General features: G+C 41.3%; 1 non-coding gene across 1 annotated transcript; it reads left to right on the top strand.

Moving 5' to 3' along the window:
- Window positions 1-579: 579 nt before the first annotated feature.
- Window positions 580-770, top strand: LOC132414003 (U2 spliceosomal RNA). Its single transcript, XR_009516881.1, has one exon. It is a non-coding gene; the product is annotated as a U2 spliceosomal RNA (small nuclear RNA).
- The last annotated feature ends 20,286 nt before the right edge of the window (window positions 771-21,056 follow it).

Here is a 21,056-nt window from a genome sequence, read left to right as displayed (position 1 = left end):
AGGGGAGTGGGACCCTCTTCCTTCTTCATTAAATACCCAGTTGGGAGCGTGAAAACACCATCTGCAATTCAGTACCTGCTGGGCAGAGGATGTGGTTCTGAGGAGAGAATCCATTTGCTTTTATGCGACAGGGTTTTTTTCTTTCCCTGTGAAAGTCCTATTATAAAAACAATTTGTCTCATTAAAGGATTCTGTTCTGCAGAAGAATGAATTCTCTGCACAGCTGCTCTTCCTTAGAAAAGGCCTAAGTACTGGAGGGAGGGTGATCCTGACACTTCTGCAGAATCTGCTTCTGGAGCCAGAAACAGCCCGGCCAAGGCAGAAGTCCACCCCGGGCTGGAGGCAAGACAAGGTCTCCGACCCCATCAGCGCTGCTCTGTGGTCCAGAGGCCACAGTGGCAAAATCCAAGGGAAGGAAAAGGCCTGAGGCCAGCTGGCTCATGTCAGGGAACGATTCTCTAAAACCCCAACCCTTTTTCGTGTTCAGCAACTCTGAATTAAAATGGGCCCTTTTCAATATCTTTATTGTGTGGAGGTGGGTAATTTGATCGGGGAAGTCCCATTATAAAATATAGACGTATCGCTTCTCGGCCTTTTGGCTAAGATCAAGTGTAGTATCTGTTCTTATCAGTTTAAAATCTGATATGTTCTCTACCCGAGAACAACGTATTAAACGGATTTTTGGAGCAAGGAGTTGGAGTGAGAGCTTGCTTCGTCCACTCCACGCATCGACCTGGTATTGCAGTATTTCCAGGACTGGTGCACCCCTCCAGGGGAAGGAACTGAACTTTACAAAGTAACAGAATGGTGATTACTAATCTACACACCTCATCAAGATAGTGACTGCTGTGTTCACCTCTGCGGTACGGCTGTGGCCATACCGCAGCCCTATGTCTACGTGCTTCCATTCAGCCCCAGATGTAGCCCCCGAAGCAAGCATTAGGAAGAAGTCGTTAGGAATTGTGTTCATATAAACCGTGTCTTTGGGAAGATCCAGCACAATGATTTAAGCACAGTAGGCATTCCATGAGTGTTTGTAAAATGAATGACCTAAACTTACATTAAAGCATATTGGTTATAAAAAAATAATAATAAATAAATAAAATATAGACGTGAGCCAGATTATTTTTCTAATACACCATTATGCTTTGCCAAACTCTACTCTTCTGCTGGGTACTAGGCTCCTTTAAAGGACATTTTAATCCCATTTACCACCTTTTCAATCACTGAATTATTAACATAGTCTCATCTCGGTTCCCCAAGCCTTAGCCTTGTCCATTCGTAAATCTCAGTCCCATATTTGACTCAGGTCCTTCCCCAGCACCCCACGCTCAGCTCCTGGCTCCAGTGACTAGGACTCAGTGGTGTGCTGGGAGAGGTGAGACACCCTAACGCCCTTCTCAACTTGGAAGGGAGGGGAAGCATGGATTTGTAGCTTCTGCTGACTCTTGTGCTGTAAATAGTTCCACCAGGTGGATTTCAAGCTGCCAAGGTGGCGTCAGTGAACGTGGCGCTGTCACAAGCTGATGGCCCCCGTGCAGCACTGCGTGGACAGAGGGATGAGCCTGGCCCACTTGTCCATCTCCTTTTCCTGGGCCTGCTCTTCTGGTCTTGAGGCAGGAGATAGATAGGCTCCAGGCTGAGCAGCTGGACTTTGTCCCCTGTGGACAGATACTCCAAAATAGCGGGAGCCAGAGAAGCTGAGCCCTGCCCAGAAAAGAGACAGAGACCACACATTTCTCACTCTCGAGGGGACCTTCCTGACTACACATACACAGAGAGGCTCCTGGGAGGTCAAAAGAGGAGTGATGCCAACCTACCCATAGGCCGCTTCGCTGAAATCCATCTTGGCTAAGAGATGCACGCACACACATGGGAGGACCCGGAGATAACCAAATACGGACTCAGAGTCAGGCAAAGCAAGATGATTGGGCAAAGGAAACGCAGAAGAAATGCCCCATATAAGTGATTCAAACCACCACGAGAGCGAGACTGTCTCTCTGCGCTCGCGCGTGTGTGCCTATTCACACCTACTCTTTCTCCTCCTAGTAAACACTTTACTTGTTTCACTAATTTCCGTCTCTTTGTGGAAATTTATTTCTACAAAGTTGATGGGCCAGGGCCTTGTCACTGGCCACTGGCTCCTGGTGGTCTAGTGGCTAGGATTCAATGCTCTCATTGCTGCTACCTGACTTCAATCTCTGCCCGGGGAACCGAAATCCTGCTTCAAGCCACTGCAGGCCGAGGCCGCCAGAGATCAGTATCAGAGCAGGGAGAAAGGTAGGAAAGACAAAGGACCTTTCCAACCGGTAGCAGCACTGAGGGCACTACCCCCCTTTTATTGATCATTATCACCAATCTAACTTGTGGTCCCCAAGCCCTGCTGGCAGAGAACAAACACATCCCTAGGCACCTCCCTCAACCACTCACAGTGACCCTGTGGCCTGGCTGCCCCTAACTGGTGACTTCATACCATCAGGCATGTCCCTTTGGCCCACTCTGCAGCCTGGCAAGCCTACAGACTCCAGTGCTGTCTGGTCTCCTGGACCCAAGCACCTGGGCAGATTATGCCTTCTATGTGTTCTAAAATGGGGACCTCAAGGGAGTAACAGGGGCTCCCTCCAGGGCTCCTCCCTCTGTTCACACAGACCAGACCTGATCAGCAAACACTGTGGAAGAGCAGACATCCAGCCAGGATACAGGAGGACACCCTTTCCCATGCACCTGCCCCAACGACCCGCTCCTTCTCCAGCCTGGCTCAACACTCCCCAGAAGAGGTCACCTCTCACTCTCTCCCGTCAACCTTCTTTTATATTGGGAGGATGGATATTCGCAGCAAGTCCAGGGGGAGCTGCCTTGTCTGTTAGTGGGCCGCTTTCAGGACTTGGAACATGAAGTCCTTAGAGCCCTCATGGGCTGTCACCAGAATTTGGGAAAAACAAAGCATGCAATTATTATTAATGTCCCTTGGAACGTTCTTTACAGCACACCAAAGGCTTTCGTGTACATTATCTCATTTGATCCTCACAACCAGTGGTCTTTAAACTGGGGTACGTGTATCACTGGGGGTCTCCAAAGCCTCTCCAAGAGGAACACTGTGCCTGGATGGTTTCGAGGGAATCAGTTGTTAGCGCTCAGCTTTCCTCTCCTACAGCTGATCTGCTGAACACGCCCTTTGGCGGAGCTATAATGAGGGTCCCCTTTCCCATGCCTCCTTCTCCTCCTTTACAAGAGAAAGCAATGCCTCTCACTCACCCCAAACCTTATATTTAATTTTTATTATAGATCACCATGTGCCTTTCAGCATATAACTCAGAAGCAGTCCAAAAGAACCGATCAATCTTGCAGTTATAAAATGCCTTCTGTTTCCGTCAACTTATTTTTGTGAGCGAGATTACCAAACACCTCAACCCACACACATGAAAATGAGAATGCAACTGAAGCTAAACCCTACCCCATTTAGCAATAATATTCTTCCGCAACATGTTTTAATAACATTAAGAAATATATTTTCAGTAAAATCTGATTTATTTCATTATTTACCAAACTGTGTACTGTATGTTGTTTTGGTCAGTTGTGTTCTAACCAATAAATCATAACAATAACAATTCAAAAGAAATGTTTGTAATGGGCCTATGGTCACAGGAGATAAATTTTGTATATTTCAACTTACAGTCATATTTTTTGCTTCAGGGAAGTACGTGAGGCTCATGGAGCACATGCTCAACTGCCTGCCTTACAGCCATGTCTGCTCCCCTGTGTATCATAAGTAGAGTTCCCCTTCCACAATAGACTCTCACTTTCCCAGCCAACTTGCAGCTAAGGCATAGGCATATGACTAAGTCTGGCCAAAGAGAAATGAGGGAAGTTTGCCACGGGGTTCTGGAAAAGATTTTTCTCCCTGATAAAAAGAGTGCCATTTCCCTTCCTGCTTTGGATGGGTAAGAGGATGTGAAGCCTGGAGCCACTGCAGCCATCATATAACTATGAGGGAAAGTCAAGAGAACTGAAGCAAAGGCAAGCAGAGACCTGACATTATTCACCTTCTAAACCAATGCTGGAAACACCTTCCTCCAGATTCCCCATTATAAGAAAAGACCAAAGCCTTGATGTTTATGTTATTTTTAGTCAGGAATTCTATTGTTTTCAGCCCAAACAAATTCTGATATTGTCTCTACTTTATGCTAAGGGCTTGGGATTTTAGGTACCTTGGGAGCCAGCAGAAGATTTTAAGATTTTTAGCGGCAGAGTGGCCTGTCTTTGAGAGCCATTTGGAGAATTGGAGGAGAGAACGAAGGCAGGGGACCAGTTACAATCACTAGTCATGATAACGCCTACCTTCACATACAGAGCTTTCACTGAAATTTCTTGTATTCTCTAACATGAGTGCTCAATTTTAACATTTTTATTAGTTAAACAACAGAGCAAGCTACTCTGCCAAACACTGCAGTCCACAGGTGAGTGGTCTGGGGGAAGTGAAGAGGGGACATGGGGCAACTCCGTAGCCCACAGCATGTGGTTTGCAAGGTTGCTCCATTCTTTGACTTTTCCCAGTTGGTGGGAAGAGAAAAGGGAGAAGCCAAAGCAAACATCATTTAGTAGAAACCCAGAAGTTGCACACGTCACTCCCACTCACATCCTATTGGCCCAAATTCAGTCACATGGCCATACACAGCTGCAAAGGGGGCTGGGAACTGTAGTTTAGAGCTGGAGGCCATGTGCCTGGCTAAAACTCACAGAGCTCCATTACTAAAAGGAGGAAGGGAAAATGGCTATCAGAAGGCATTTGGTTTCAAAAGTATCCACGGTATAATTTAAGGTGTTTGGGATTGGGCATCAGATTTCCTTAAAATTAGTCAATTATTTTAGGAGTAGAACAGGTGATATAAGACTCTGAGAGGTACATATTTGAAATAATTCTCATTTCATTGAATAAATATTATCATAGATTCAATGGCATACAGATTGAATTGGCCTCTGAACGTAGAGCAGGTGTCAGGAAGGAAAAAGAAAAAAAACAGTCTGGTGCAGGGTCGGCACCCGCAATAACCAGCAGAGGGGGACAAGGAATGTGAGCAGATCCACAGACGATGATGCTCTCAATTTCTATCAAACCACGGTGATATAAAAAAGAAATGCCAGGAAAAGATATTCGCAAAATATAACTGAATTCAAAAATGGTGCCCGTGGGACTTCCCTGGTGGTCCAGTGGTTAAGACTTCATGCTCCCGATGCAGGGGGGCCCGGGTTCAATCCCTAGTCAGGGAACTAGATCCTGCATGCTGCACCTAAGACCCAGTGCAGCCAAATAAATTAATTTTTTTAAAAAATGGTGCCTGTAGGTGTAAGAGACCCTATGGTGGGCACATTCCTCCACCAGGCATCTGACTCACCGAGCATTCACTGATATCTGAAATGGACGGTCATTTGCCTGTGGCTTTAAAAATGGAAAAGAAGAAGAATATTGGAGCAGGAAATCCAGGCACAGCAATGACAGCTTGCTAAAGAGCTACTGCTTTACTTTCTATTCTCCCAGCTGCAAGAAATCATCAGCACATCAAGGAAAAACATCGAAAGAGCTGATGAGTTGTCTTGTAAGAGCAAAAAAAACCCACCATCTTTCCTGGCACAAATCAGCGCTCCACAGTGAAGCTTCAAGTCTGCTCGTGTCCAAGTTTTAAGTAAAGGATCTAATTTAACAGAAGAAGCAATCCCAGTGCTATTAAACCCAATTTAATATTTATTTATACCCAAAGGAGCAGGGACACTAAGTAGTTTCCTCTCCTTGAGAGGATATATTTGTAAGAGTGTTTTGTAAATTATGAATCATCATGCAAATGCTATAGAGATGTATGCATACATCCCACATATATATGAATGTGTATTAATACTCCCCAGGAGCACCGAGAAGTTTCCTCCGCTTGAAGGGTCTCTGAGATATTATATATAATGATGCTTTATAAATGCTGAAGCACATCACGCATGTAAGAAGCTGGTAGTATTTTATTTGATTTTTTTTTAAATCAAGGCAGGCAGTACATCCTACATGGGGCCTCCGCACCCAGACCTACCCATCAGAGACATCAGGCAAGAAAGTGACAGACAGACGTAGCAACAAAGCCAACGCCCACACAGCAAGGACTCTGAGAACCTTATGGAAGCCACAGTCTTTTGCCATTTTGATAAATAAGACTCTTAAATCCAACCTAAGCAGCTATGATTTGTTCCTTTTTCGTGCTCTGACAGGCTGAAGGAAAGGATAATAAGGCTTTCTTTGCTTCTCTGTTTAATGAGGTATTACATTTACCCCCAAATTTAAGTGAACAATTAATAAAACATCTAGCATCTTGCAGACTCCTGGAGATCAAAGGCAAATTGAAAAATCCAAGATAATCATGTTTAGCAACATACTGTCTATTATCTTCCTTTCCATGTACAGACCAGGGGCTCCCTCCCCCACCACCAAAGCTGTGACTGAAATAAAAGAGAAGGAAGAAAGTCTAGAAGGTATGTAATAAAGCACTTAAAGCAGACTGTCACCAGAAGTGACAGAGATAGAGATGAAAAAAGGAGTGTAGGTTCAAAGCATCACCATAAACAGTCTTTTACACAAAAACAATTACAATAAAAATCTCCAAGTAACAAAAAAAGAGATCAACCCCAGCCAGCAGTCCATTCCTCTGAAGCGACATTAAAGACGATCAAATTCAAGTGCAACCAAGACTATGCATCATCCCTTGGAGCTGCCCTGACAGCACCTGCCCCGAACTCTATTGCACTTCACTGCCGCACACTCTATCTTCAAGGACTCCACAAAGGCAGCTTGCCTTGGGAGGCTCACTGAAGCCAGCTGGCCCTTCACGTTGCCTGACTACACACAGCCAAATCGCCACACAGAGTCTGGCCTCCTCGGCCTTCCATTTGGGATCCTCAAGAAGACCCTGCCTTCAACATCTAAATGTTTGACTTTCATCCGATCTAAACTCTCACACTATACCCTGGGCCTCCTAAACCCTTCCCGGAGCTGATTTGGCCTTCGAGTCGTACTTGGAGCTTGGACCAGCAGTTCAAAGCCGCAACCATTCAGTTCAGCCGGAACACCACCTCGGCTCGTGAGCAACTGTGCAATTATTTGACACGTTATTGCATTCTGCCTTTATCTTATACAAACTACTGGAAAGTAAGAATTTAACTGTTGATACTAGTGCCATAGGAATGACCTTCACCAGCACCAATGTTGGGGGCTTTTCCTTCAGCCTCACGGCCTCCACCCGCCCTGGTTATTAAGGATCCATTTTTCTGTTTAGGGGCCCTGACAAGTGTCCTAGGCCATTAGAAAAGGGGTGGCCACATAGGAGCCGCATCTCAGGGCCAGAGCAGGCATTCTGTCCGCCGCCTCTGCCCAAACATTGATGGAAAGAATTATGACTCTTCCCCCAGCACAAGGGGCATGCAGGGCTCCCTCAAAGTCAGTAGCCTATGTGGAGAGGGATAGGAACACATGCAAATTCCCTGTACTTTCTGCTCAATTTTGCTGTGAACCTAAGATGCTCTAAAGAAACCGAGTTTATTAATTTCTTAAAAAGTCAGTGGAGGGCTTCCCTGGTGGCGCAGTGGTTGAGAGTCCACCTGCCGATGCAGGGGACATGGGTTCGTGCCCCGGTCCGGGAAGATCCCACATGCTGCGGAGCAGCTGGGCCCGTGAGCCATGGCCGCTGAGCCTGCGCGTCAGGAGCCTGTGCTCCGCAACAGGAGAGGCCGCAACAGTAAGAGGCCCACATATCGCCAAAAAAAAAAATTCAGTGGAAGGTCTATAGGCATTGGCTTGCCTGCCCACATGGCTTCCTGGTGTCCACAGTGCACCAGGGCTGGGTCACACCCCCTCCCCCGATGCTGGCCACTTCCCCTCCTCCTATCCTGTTCCATAGGTTTGCTCCCTTCCACTCAGACCCCACAGATCCTCAAATCTATGCCTCTGTGGTAGGCAGAAAAATGGCTCCCAAAGATGTCCTCATTGCTGGACTCTGAATACATTAGGTTACATGCATGGGGGAACTAAGGAGGAGTTGCAGGAGGAGTTAAGGTTACAAATCAACTGACCTTAATACTGGGGTGAGCCCAATATTATCACAAAAGTCCTTACAAGTGGAAGAAGAAGGCAGAAGAGAATCAGAGAAAGAGATGTGACAACAAAAGCAGCATCAGAGATACACTATGTTGCTGTCTTTGAAGATGGAAGAATTGGCCATAAGTAAACAGATAAGGGGCTTCCCTGGTGGCGCAGTGGTTGAGAGTCCGCCTGCCGATGCACGGGACGTGGGTTTGTGCACCAGTCCGGGAGGATCCCACATGCCGCGGAGCGGCTGGGCCCGTGAGCCATGGCCGCTGAGCCTGTGCGTCCAGAGCCTGTGCTCCACAATGGGAGAGGCCACAACAGTGAGAGGCCCACGTAGCGCAAAAAAAAAAGATAAGGACCGTATCTAGAAGCTGGAAAGGCAAGAAAACAGAGTCTCCCCTACAGCCTTCAGAAAGGAACGCAGCTCTGCCAACATCTTAATTTTAGCCTGTAATTTCAGACTTCTGAATCACAGAACTATAATAAATTTGCATTGTTTCAAGCCACTAAATTTGTGGTTATTTGTGACAGCAGCAATAGGAAACTAGCACATCATTTTTCAGCCACTTCTTCCCCCTTTGCTCTCCAATGATAATAATCCTGCTACCTGAACAATGTACATCCTTCTCACGAACTGGATGGGGGATGCAGGCGGGGCACAGTGATTAATACTTCAAGGGATTCTCTTGGCTCTCTAGAGATATGAAGTACAAGCATCATAAGTATTACACGCTTGGAAGATTTGGCATGCCACAACTGGTGAATAAAGATTCACTTCAGGGCTTCCCTGGTGGCACAGTGGTTAAGAATCTGCCTGCCAATGCAGGGGACATGGGTTCAAGCCCTGGTCTGGGAAGATGCCACATGCCACGGAGCAACTAAGCCCGTGCACCACAACTACTGAGCCTGCGCTCTAGAGCCCGCGAGCCACAACTACTGAAGCCCGCGTGCCTAGAGCCTGTGCTCCGCAACAAGAGAAGCCACCGCAGTGAGAAGCCCGCTCGCGGCAACTAGAGAAAGCCTGCACGCAGCAATGAAGATCCAACGCAGCCAAAAATAAATTAAATAAATAAATTTTAAAAAAAAGATTCACTTCAAACCAGGTGTCTCAGTCAAATGCTTATACAATCAAATACACAGCCTGGCTATGTATTTTCTTAATGCTTATTATTGATATAAACTCTTAATCAATTAAATAGATGTATACTTAACTCTCTCTCTCTCTCAGCCCAAAAGCCAGCTTAATGAAGATATACTAGAAGCATTCCCATGAACGTCAGAAACAAGATGACAAGGTCATCCACTATCACCTCAATTATTTATTTTACCTTGTTCTGGGGTACTAGCCAATGCAATCAACCAGTAGGAAAAAAAACTGGATGTATAAAAATTGGAATGGGAAAGACAAAATTATACTTATTTGCAGAGTATAAGATTGTTCACATGAAAAAACTAAGAGAACCAAAACTATTATAAACAAACAAGAAAGAATTCAAGGGTTCTGGTCCAACGTGGCAACACAGGAAGCTCCTGAACTCACCTCCTCTGACAGACACACCAAATCTATAGCTACACACTGAACAATTCTCTCTGAAAGAAATCCAGAAACTAGCTGAGTGACTCCTACACACTGGGCAACTGAGGAAAAACCCACATCAAAAAGAGTAGGAAAAGCTGAGACACACTCTCACCATAAACCCTACCCTGGCAGAGACACATATAACTGGGAGGAAATTCACAACCCCAGATTCTCCCTGAGGAGTCTGAACCCAACATCTAGTGCCCCAACTTCCACCTGAGCGACAGGCCCCCAAACATCTCACTCTGAAAGCCACTGACGAACGCATCCATGACAACCACGAGATGACGCAAACAGAGACGCAGTTCTTAAAAGGTTCCTGAGGATTCGCAATGGCTGTGCCCCCAGGGATCAGTCCAGAGGCAGTAGACACACACGCCCATCTTTAAATCTGTCCCTGAAAGGGGCCTATCTGCATACTTTAAAAGCTGCTACCTGAAGGTCAGGCTTCTAATTCAGCACACATCTAGGAATAGACTGCAGTTCTCCCTGCAGACCAGGGAAGCCAGCAGGTGCCACCTTCACACTCTCCCTCTGCCCTGCTCCAGGTCATTGGTGTCTCCTTGAAAGGACCTGTGCACATGTCTGGGGCCCTGGCTTTTGGAGAGGCTGCCCCAAGGACACAAATCTTTATAACCTTGGTCTGGTGGCCAGAGGGGCTCGAGCTCCAGGTTCCACAGAACTGTAGCAAAACAAAGAAACACTTCTTAACCAGGTATCCCTCTCAGGACACAGCAGAGAGAAATGCCCAGCCTCACTCTTTCCCTGAGAGACGTTCACCTGCATACTTTAAACGTTGCTGCTTGGGGGTACAGTATGCAATGAGCCTGCATCAAGATGCTTACTGAAATCCTCCCCTCTGGGACACTGACAGGTCTTGGCAAAAACTCAACTACTGGGCGTCATTAAGAACAAAGAGGGTGGCTTGGACAAACACAAAGATTTGAGAAACAACAAAGAGCTAGGGCCAGTCTAAATGATAAGTTTCACTTTCTCCACAAGACCGCTCCATCAAGACTGGGAAAGGTGGCTGCCTGATCGAAAGCACAGAAACCAATACAGAGAGTCAAGGAAAATAAAGAAACAGAGGAGTACGTACCAAACAAAAAGCAAAATAAAATGTCAGGAAAAAACCTTAATGAAATGGAGGTAAGTGATTTATCTGATAAAGAGTTCAAAATAATGGTCATAAAGATACTCACCAAGGTCAGGAGAACAATGAATGAACAAAGTAAGAATTTCAAAAAAGAGATAGAAAATACGAAAGTACCAAACAGAGATCACAGAGCTAAAGAATATAATGATTGAACTGAAAAGTTCAACAATAGAGGGGTTCCACATCAGAGTAGATCAAGTAAAAGAAAGGGTCAGCAAACTTGAAGAGAGGGCAATGAAATCTATTTAATCAGAGGAGCAAACAGAAAAAAGAATGAAAAAGAGTATAAATTGCTTAAGAGACTTATGGGACACCATCAAATGGACCAGTATTTGCATTATAGGGTTTCCAGAAGGAGAAGAGAGAGAAAAGGGGGCAGAAAGCTTATTCAGAGAAATAATGGCTCAAAACATGCACAACATGGAGAAAGAAACAGACATCCAGATTCAGGAAACCTGGAGAGTTTTAAATAAGATGAATCCAGACATATATACACTACCAAACGTAAAATAGATAGCTAGTGGGAAGCAGCCGCATAGCACAGGGAGGTCAGCTCAGTGCTTTGTGACCACCTAGAGGGGTGGGATAGGGAGGGTGGGAGGGAGGGAGACGCAAGAGGGAAGAGATATGGGAACATATGTATATGTATAACTGATCCACTTTGTTATAAAGCAGAAACTAACACACAACTGTAAAGCAATTATACTCCAATAAAGATGTTCAAAAAAAAAAGTAGCAAGAGAAAAACAATTATGGACAAGGGAATTCTAATAAGATTATCAGTAGATTTCTTCAGCAGAAACTTTATAGGCCAGGAGGGAGTGGCAATATACTCAAAGTTCTGAAAGAAAAAACTGTGAACCAAGAATACTCTACCCAGCAAATCTGTCCTTCAGAATTGAAGGCGAAATTGAGTTTTCTAGAAAAGCAAAAGCTGAAGGAATTCATCACCACTAGACCAGACTTACAAGAAATGTTAAAGGGACTCCTTCAAGCTGAAACGAAGGATACTAATTAGTAACAGGAAAACATATAAAGGTATATAATCTCACTGGTAAAGGTAAAAATATAAATTCAGAATAATGTAATGTTGTAATGGTGGTGAGCAAATCACTTTTAAATCTAGTATGAAGGTTAAAAGACAAAAGTAGTAAAAATAACTATAACTTCAATAATTTGTTAAAGGATACCCAAAGTATAAAGATGTAAACTGTGATGTCAAAAACATAAAACATGAGGCTGGGGGCAAGAGTAAAAATATAGAGCTTTAGTATGCATTTGAACTTAAGTTGTTATCAGCTTAAAATAGATTGTCATAAATAAGACATTTTATATAAGCCTCATAATAACCAGAAAGCAAGAACCTATAATAGTTACACAAAAGAGAAAAAGAAAGGAATCTAAGCATACCACTACAGAAAACCATCAAATCACAAAGGAAGGGACAAAGAAGAAAGGAACAAAGAAATTACAAACCAGAAAACCATTAACAAAATGGCAAGAGTAAGCCAATTCCTACCAATAATTACTTTAAATGTAAATGAACTAAATTCTCCAATCAAAAGATATAGTGGCTAACGGATTAAAAACATTTTTAAAAAGCCCAAGCTCCAACTACAAGCCACCAACCAGAGATTCACCTCAGCTTTAAGGACACACAGACTGAAAGTGAAGGGATGGAAAAGAATATTCCATGCAAATGGAAATCAAAAGAAAGCTGAGGATATTATACATATATCAGACAAAATAGACTTTAAGAAAAAGACTGTAATAAGAGACAGAAAAGGTAATTCTGTAATGATAAAGGGGTCAATCCAACAAGAGGATATAAAATTTGTAAATATTTATGCACCCAACATAGGAGCACCTAAATTTATAAAGCAACATTAACAGACCTAAGGGAAGAAATAGACAGTTATGCATAATAGAAGGGGACTTCAATACCCCACTTCCAAAAATAGATAGATCACCCAGGCAGATTGAGTTGTATGAGTTCTTTATATATTTTGGATATTAACCCCTTAACAGATATATAATTTTCAAATATTTTCTCCCATTCAGTAGACTGCATTTTCATTTTGTTGATGATTTCCTTAGCTGTGTAGAAGCTTTTTAGTTTGATGTAGTCCCACTTGTTTATTTTTGCTTTCGTTGCTTGTTGCTCTGGTGTTGTATCCAAAAAAATCATCGCCAAGACCAATGTCAAGGAGCTTACCCTAGAGTTTTATGGTTTCAGGTCTGACGTTCAAGTATCTAATCCATTTTGAGTTGACTTTTGTGTATGGTGTAAGATAGGGGTCCAGTCATACAACTTAATAGCAGTAATCAATAAGGAAGCATTAGACTTAAACTGCACACATTTGACCAGATGGATTTAACACACACTTACAAAACATTGCAACCAAAAGCAGCAGAATATACATTCTTCTCAAGCACACATGAAACAATCTCCAGAACAGATCACATGTTTCAGGATACAAAAATCAATATACAGTTGCATTCCTACACAAATAATAACAAACTATCAGAAAGAAGAATTAAGAAAACAGTTCTATTTACAATTGCATCAAAAAGAATACTTAAAAATAAATTTCACCAAGGAGATGAAAAATCTGTACACTGAAAAACTAAGTCATTGCTGAAAGAAATTGAGGAAGACACAAATGAATGGAAAGATATTCTGAACTCATGGATTGGAAGAATTTGTTAAAATGTCCATATTACCCAAAGCAATCTACATATTCAATGCAATCTCTAACAAAATTCCAATGTTTTTTTTTCCACATAAATAGAAAAAACAATTCTAAAATTTGTGTGGAACTACAAAAGACTCCCACATAGCCAAGAAATCTTGAGAAAAGAGGACAAAGCCCAAAGCTTCTCACTTCCTGACTTGAAACTATATTACAAAGCTATAGTGATCAATGGTATTGGCATAAAAGTAACACATAGATCAAAGGAACAGAGAGTCCAGAAATAAACCCACACATATATGGGCAATTAATTTTCAACGAAGGAGACAAGAATATACAATGGAGAAAGGATAGTCTCTTCAATAAATGGTGCTGGGAAAACTGGACACCCATGTGCAAAACAATGAAAATGGACCCCTATCTTACACCATACACAAAAGTCAACTCAAAATGGATTAGAGACTTGAATGTCAGACCTGAAACCATAAAACTCTAGGGTAAGCTCCTTGACATTGGTCTTGGCAATGATTTTTTTGGATACAACAGCAGAGCAACAAAAGCAAAAATAAACAAGTGGGACTACATCAAACTAAAAAGCTTCTACACAGCTAAGGAAACCATCAACAAAATGAAAATGCAGTCTACTCTGACTGAGAGAATATGTTTCCACAAAAGAAAAAAAAAAGTATAACCTTGAATTAATTAACATTATTGAAGAACAATTAAAGTGTTTTGAAAAGATTTTTTAAAATGCAGTCTACTGAATGAGAGAAAATACTTGCAAATTATATATCTCTGATAAGGGGTTAATACCCAAAATATATAAAGAACACATATAACCCAACAGCAAAAAAAAATCTGATTTTAAAACAAGCAGAGAAACTTAATAGACATTTTTCCAAAGAAGACATACAAATGGCCAACAAGTACATGAAAAAGTGCTCAACACCACTAATCACCCTGAAAATGCAAATCAAAACCATAATGAGATATCACCTCATACCTGTTAGAACGGCTGCTATCAAAAAAGACAAGAAATAACAAGTGTTGGTTAGGATACAAATAAAAGGCAACCCTTGTACACTATTAGTAAGAATGTAAATTATCAGCCACTATGGAAAACAGTACAGTGGTTCCTCAAAAAATTAAAAATAGAACTACCACATGATCCAGCAATTCCACTTCTGAGTATTTATCCAAAGGAAAAAAAATTACTATCTCAAAATGATATCTGCACCCCCATGTTCACTGCAGCATTTATAACAACCAAGACATGGAAAGAACCTGACCATCAACAGATGAATGGATAAAGAAAATATGGTATATATAAATACATACAATGGAATATTATTCAGCCATAAAATGAATAAATATTGCCATTTGCAACAACGTGGATGCAACTTGAGGGCGTTATGCTAAGTGAAATAAGTCAGAGGAATACAAATGCCATCTGATCTCACTTATCTGTGGAATCTAAAAGAAAAAAACCCCAAATGCAGAAAAAGAGAACAGATTGGTGGTTGGCAGAGGCAGGAATAGGGGCTAGGGGAAATGGGTGAAAGGGGTTAAAAGGTACAGACTTCCAGTTATAAGGTAAATAAGTTCTGCAGAGGTAATGTATAGCATGGTGACTGAAGTTAACAATATTATATATCTGTAAACTGCCAAGAGACTATATCTTAAAATCTCATCACAAGGAAAAAAAATTGTAACTGTGATATTGTGAATTATAAGAAGTATGTGTTTGGTCATTCAAATGACCAAAGTATATTTCTCATATACGTTTGGTCTTTGCCCTTGGTTTTTGGCTCACAGCTCCTAAAACCGTTAAAATTTCCTGAGATTAGAGCAATGGGGGCATCTTTTATTATAATATTTAGTCTCTTTTCCTCAGTTCCTAAAATCACTTCAGAGCCAGCCACAAAGGTGAAATGGGTGTCATGTTATTCATAACAATCCCCTTTCCACCACAATGGTGTTTATGTTAATGAGGTGACTTTTGCAAAGCACTTAAGGATGGGACTGGTGGCCTGGGAAACCCAACTTTAAACAGACAGATGGAACTTTCGGTCTCACCCCCTGATTTCCAGAGATGGGAGAGGGGCTGAAGGTTGAATCAACCACCAATGACCAGTGATTTTACCAATCATGCCTATGTAATAAGGCCTCCAGAAAAACCCAAAAGGAGGGGGTTTGAAGAGCTTCCAGTTTGGGGAACCACACTGCTTCCATGTGCCACCATGCCAGCACCAAACTCCACCAAGACAGAACCTCTTTTGTTCAGGACTTCGCTCTATGTATCTCTTCATCTGGCTGTTGATTCGTGTCCTTTAACACCCTTTGTAATAAGTCAGTAATCTAGTGAGTAAACAGGTTTCCTGAGTTTCTGTGAGCTGCTCTAGCAAACTAATTGAACCCAAGGAGGGGGTTGTGGGAACCTCCTATCTGTAGCTGGTCGATCAGAAGCACGGGCAACAACCTGGCCTTGTGACTGGCATCTGAAGTGGAGGGTGGCCTTGTGGGACGGAGCCCTTAACCTGTGGAATCTGGTTGTATCTCCAGGTAGATAGTGTCAGAACTGTGTTAAACTGTAGGATATCCAGGTGGTGTCAGAGAACTGCTTGCTTGCTGGTGGTGTGGAAACACCCCCCCCAACACACACACACACACACACATTGGAAATTAGGTGCAAAACCTTTCAGTAACTATGTGAGGTGACAGATGTTAACTAAACTTACTGTGGTGATCATTTCACAATATATACATATCAAAACATTATGCTGGGGGCTTCCCTGGTGGCGCAGTGGTTGAGAGTCCGCCTGCCGATGCAGGGGACGTGGGTTTGTGCCCCGGTCCGGGAGAATCCCACATGCCACGGAGCGGCTGGGCCCATGAGCCATGGCCGCTGGGGCTGTGCATCCGGAGCCTGTGCTCCACAACGGGAGAGGCCGCAACAGTGAGAGGCCCGCGTACCGCAAAAAAAAAAAAAAGGAAAAACATTATGTTGTACATCTTAAACTATACAGTGTTCTACATCTACTGTATCTCAATAAAACTGGAAAAAAAGAATTAAGTAAGGTAGCTGGCTACAATATTAACATACAGAAATCAATAGCCTTCACATATACAAACCACCAATAATTAGAAGAAAAAAATGGAAGAAAAGATCCTGTTTCTCATAGCAATAATTTAAAAATCCCTAAGAATAAACTTAAGGGGAAAATTATAAGATATGTATAAAGAAAACTTTAAATCACTGCTTAGGGACAGAAAAGACTTCGGCAAATGGAAATGCCTACCATATTCTTGGATAGAAAGTCTCTATAACATAAATATATTATCAGTTCTTCCTATGTTAGTGCATAAATTTAATGTGATTTCATTTAAATAGCAATAAGATTTTTTAATGGACCAGTTGATTCTAAGTTTATATGGAAAAACAAACAAATAAGAGTAACCAGGAAAATAATGAGGCGGAACCATCCCTATCAGATATTTAAACATAAACCTAGTAATGAAAATAAAAACAAAAATAATGAGACCTACTTAAACTTAAAAGCTTCTGCACAGCAAAGGAAACCATAAACAAAATGAAAAGACAACCCACAGAATGGGAGAAAATATTTGCAAACGGTACAACTGAGAAGGGATTAATCTCCAAAATATAAAAACAACTCATGCAGCTCTATATCAAAAAAAACATAATCAAAAATGGGCAGGAGAGCTAAATAGACATTTCTCCAAAGAAGACATACAGATGGCTAAAAAGCATGTGAAATGATGCTCAACATCACTAATTACTAGAGGAATGCAAATCAAAACTACAATGAGGTATCACCTCACGCCCGTCAGAATGGCCATCAACAGAAAGTCTGCAAACAATAAATGCTGGAGAGAGTGTGGAGAAAAGGGAACCCTCATACACTGTTGGTGGGAATGTAAATTGGTACAGCCACTATGGAGAACAGTACGGAGGTTCCTTAAAAAACTAAAAATAGAATTACCATATGATCCCACAATCCCAATTCTGGGCATATATCTGGAGAAAACCATAATTCAAAAAGATACATGCACCCCAATGTTCACTGCAGCACTATTTACAATAGCCAAGACATGGAAGCAACCTAAGTGTCCATCGACACATGAATGGATAAAGAAGATGTTGTACATATATACAGTGGAATACTACTCAGCCATAAAAAAGAATGAAATAATGCCATTTGCAGCAACATGGATGGACCTAGAGATGATCATACTAAGTAAGTTAGAGAAAGACAAATATCATATGACATCACTTATATGTGGAATCTGAAAAAAATGATACAAATGAACTTATTTACAAAACAGACACAGACTTCAGAGACTTCTAAAACAAACTTATGGTTACCAAAGGGGAAAGGTGGTGGGGAGGGATAAATTAGGAGTTTGGGATTGACATACACACACACATACACACACTACTATATATAAAATAGATAATCAACAAGGACCTCTTGTATAGCACAGGGAACTCTACTCAATATTCAGTAATAATCTATATGAAAAAAGAATCTGAAAAAGAATGGATATATGTGTATGTATAACTGAATCATTTAGCTGTACCCCTGAAACTAACACAACATTGTAAATCAACTATACACCAGTATAAGATAAAAATTAAATTAAAAATAAAAATAGGTAATTTCCTGGTGGTCCAGTGGTTAGGTCTCTGAGCTTCCACTGCAGGGGCATGGGTTTGATCCCTGGTCAAGGAACTAAGATCCCACATGCCACGTGGCACGGCCAAAATAACTTTAAAAATTAAAATTAAAAAAAAAAAACATAAACGTACTCAACAGTGTGGACCTAGTACATAAATAACCGTACAGGTCAAAGACAGAACTGAAATGAACCCAGATACACAGAGGAAATTATTATATAATAATAAGATTTTCAAATCAATGTGGAAAAGATAATGGTAAATTAACTGGGTGGTCATATGGAAAAAAAAATTGGGACCATATGTTATACCTTACACCAGAAAAAAATTCCAGGTGGTTAAAATATTTAAATGTAAAAAATAAAATTATAAAGCAGAAGAAATCATAGGAGAATTCTTTTACAGTCTCAGAGCAAGGAAGGCCCAAGTATGGTACCGAAAAGGAAAAGCAGACAAATTTTGTTACATAAAACTTGAGATTTTTTGAGACAAGTATCATCATAAGCAATGTTAAATCCAAATGTCAAACTGTGGGGAGGGCCAGGAACCATCTGTAGTTTATATCTCAAAGAGCTGATTTTACTCATATACAAAGAACTCCTATACATCAATAAGAAAAATTAACAGAGCAAAAGAATATGATGAGATATAAGAAAATGTGCCAAATGCAGGTGGGATTAATGTTGCTAATCAACTGACCTTAGCATTGGGGTGAACCCAGCTCATCACAAGGATTCTTTTTTTTTTTTTCGGTACGCGAGCCTCTCACTGTTGTGGACTCTCCTATTGCGGAGCACAGGCTCCAGACACGCAGGCTCAGCGACCATGGCTCACAGGCCTAGCCGCTCCGCGGCATGTGGGACCTTCCCGGACCGGGGCGCGAACCCATGTTCCCTGCATCGGCAGGTGGACTCTCAACCACTGTGCCACCAGGGAAGCCCAAGGATTCTTAAAATTATAAGGAGGAGGCAGAGTGGTTCAGAGAAAAAGACATAACCATAGAAACAGGGTCAGAAATGTGCATTCATAATAAAAGAGATGCATTCATAAAAAAAGAAATCCACATTAAAAACCACACTTAGATCCCATTCTTAATCTATTACATTGGAAAATACCAAAAAGTTTTAGGACAACTTTAATGGCAAGGATGTGGGGAAAGAGGCATTGTCATATACAGCAGGTGAGAGGGTACTAGTACAAACTCTATAGGATGACAGTTTGGCAATATCTAATAAAAATCACATGTATTTAATGCTATCAAATAGCAATTCCAATCAAATAATTTACCCTGTAGACATACTAGTACATATGAGAAATAATGCATGCATTAAAGCATTGTTTATAGTAATAGGAAAAATCACAAATGAACCAAATGTCCATTAATAGGGTACTAGTTAAATGAATTCTGACAATGGAATATTACACAGCTGTAAAAAAGAAATAAGGAAGGTCTTTACTGATAGGGAACAATTTCTGAGATATATAATTAAATGAGAAAATCAAGGAGCAGAATAGTGCCTACAGTATGCTTGATTTTTTAAAAAGGGGAAAAGGACATACATATATGGTACAAAGTTTTAAATGCAAATATGAATATGATTTTATATATATATATATATATACACACACGCATGCATGCACACACACACGTAACTGTTGGCATGAACAGAACTGAAACACAAGAGACCAGTACTATTGGCTGCCTCAGGAGAGCAGACCTGGGAGTTAAGGCCAGAAGAATGAGAGAATATTTTCAATGTATACTGTTTTGTGCCTCTCAAATTTTACAACCTTATAATTATAATAACTTTTCTAAAAATAAAATATAAATGCAAGATTGTGCCTAAAAAGAGAATGTATAACTTGGGATTTTATTATTTTTGAGCCCTCTGAAATTGGAATGCCTCCTTTACCCATAGGTCTCCAACTGTACTTTTACTGCTTAGTAGACACCAACCAAGTGGGAGTTAAGCTGAGGCTATGCTGCATTTGGGTCTAGTGGGATATACTTATGTGTTGTTTTGCAGTTTCTTGACTGTACATAGTTAAGTCATGGCTGGTGTCACAGGCTAAGAATGGCTTCCAGAAAGGTCCCCATCAGCCCACGGGTCATACTGGCATATGAACACATCCTTTGTGGCACCTGACACTACAAGAACTTGGGTGGTCAGAGAGAAATAAGGCTTGAAATGTCCTACGCCCAAAGCTTGTCTCGGGAAAATCCTTCCAAACCCCAGACATGTAAAAATGTGAGCAGAGCATTCAGTTCTCACAGGGGCCTTGTCCAGTATATGCTCAATAATACAAGTATAAACATACCACGCATTATTATTTTTATTTCCATGGGAATTACATGGAACAGAATTTATTAGTATGCCTGGGTCCATAAAACACAAACCTATAGTAATTTAACACAAATATTTTATACTTCAGTATATGAAGTCACATGTTTTGTGTATCCCAACTATCAATTTAAAATATTTTGATCTTATATATCAGTTATATTGCAATAAAACTGGGGGGAAATTTTGTGATCAATTATGCTAGTAAAGTCTGAATTATCTTTCTACTCTCTCTACAGAAAGATAATCTGATTTTGGTATAGTATTACGAAAATCACTGTTATAAGAAGAGGTGGACAAAAAACGTAGGGGGAAAGTATTATAGATGTGGGACGGGTACTTAGTTCATTAAAATATTAGACTTTTTCTGGATCTTGTGATTTGTGTGATATTGGTCAGGTATTTCCAATTTGTAATTTGTTGTGATTTCTTTCTTCATTCTAAGTATTTGTTTTCTTACCTGTTTCGAAT

Source organism: Delphinus delphis, chromosome 18, assembly GCF_949987515.2.
Source record: "Delphinus delphis chromosome 18, mDelDel1.2, whole genome shotgun sequence".
In the NCBI taxonomy this organism is placed as follows: domain Eukaryota; kingdom Metazoa; phylum Chordata; class Mammalia; order Artiodactyla; family Delphinidae; genus Delphinus; species Delphinus delphis.
Note: the sequence above shows the minus strand (reverse complement) of the source record. Positions and strands in the feature narration are given on the sequence as shown.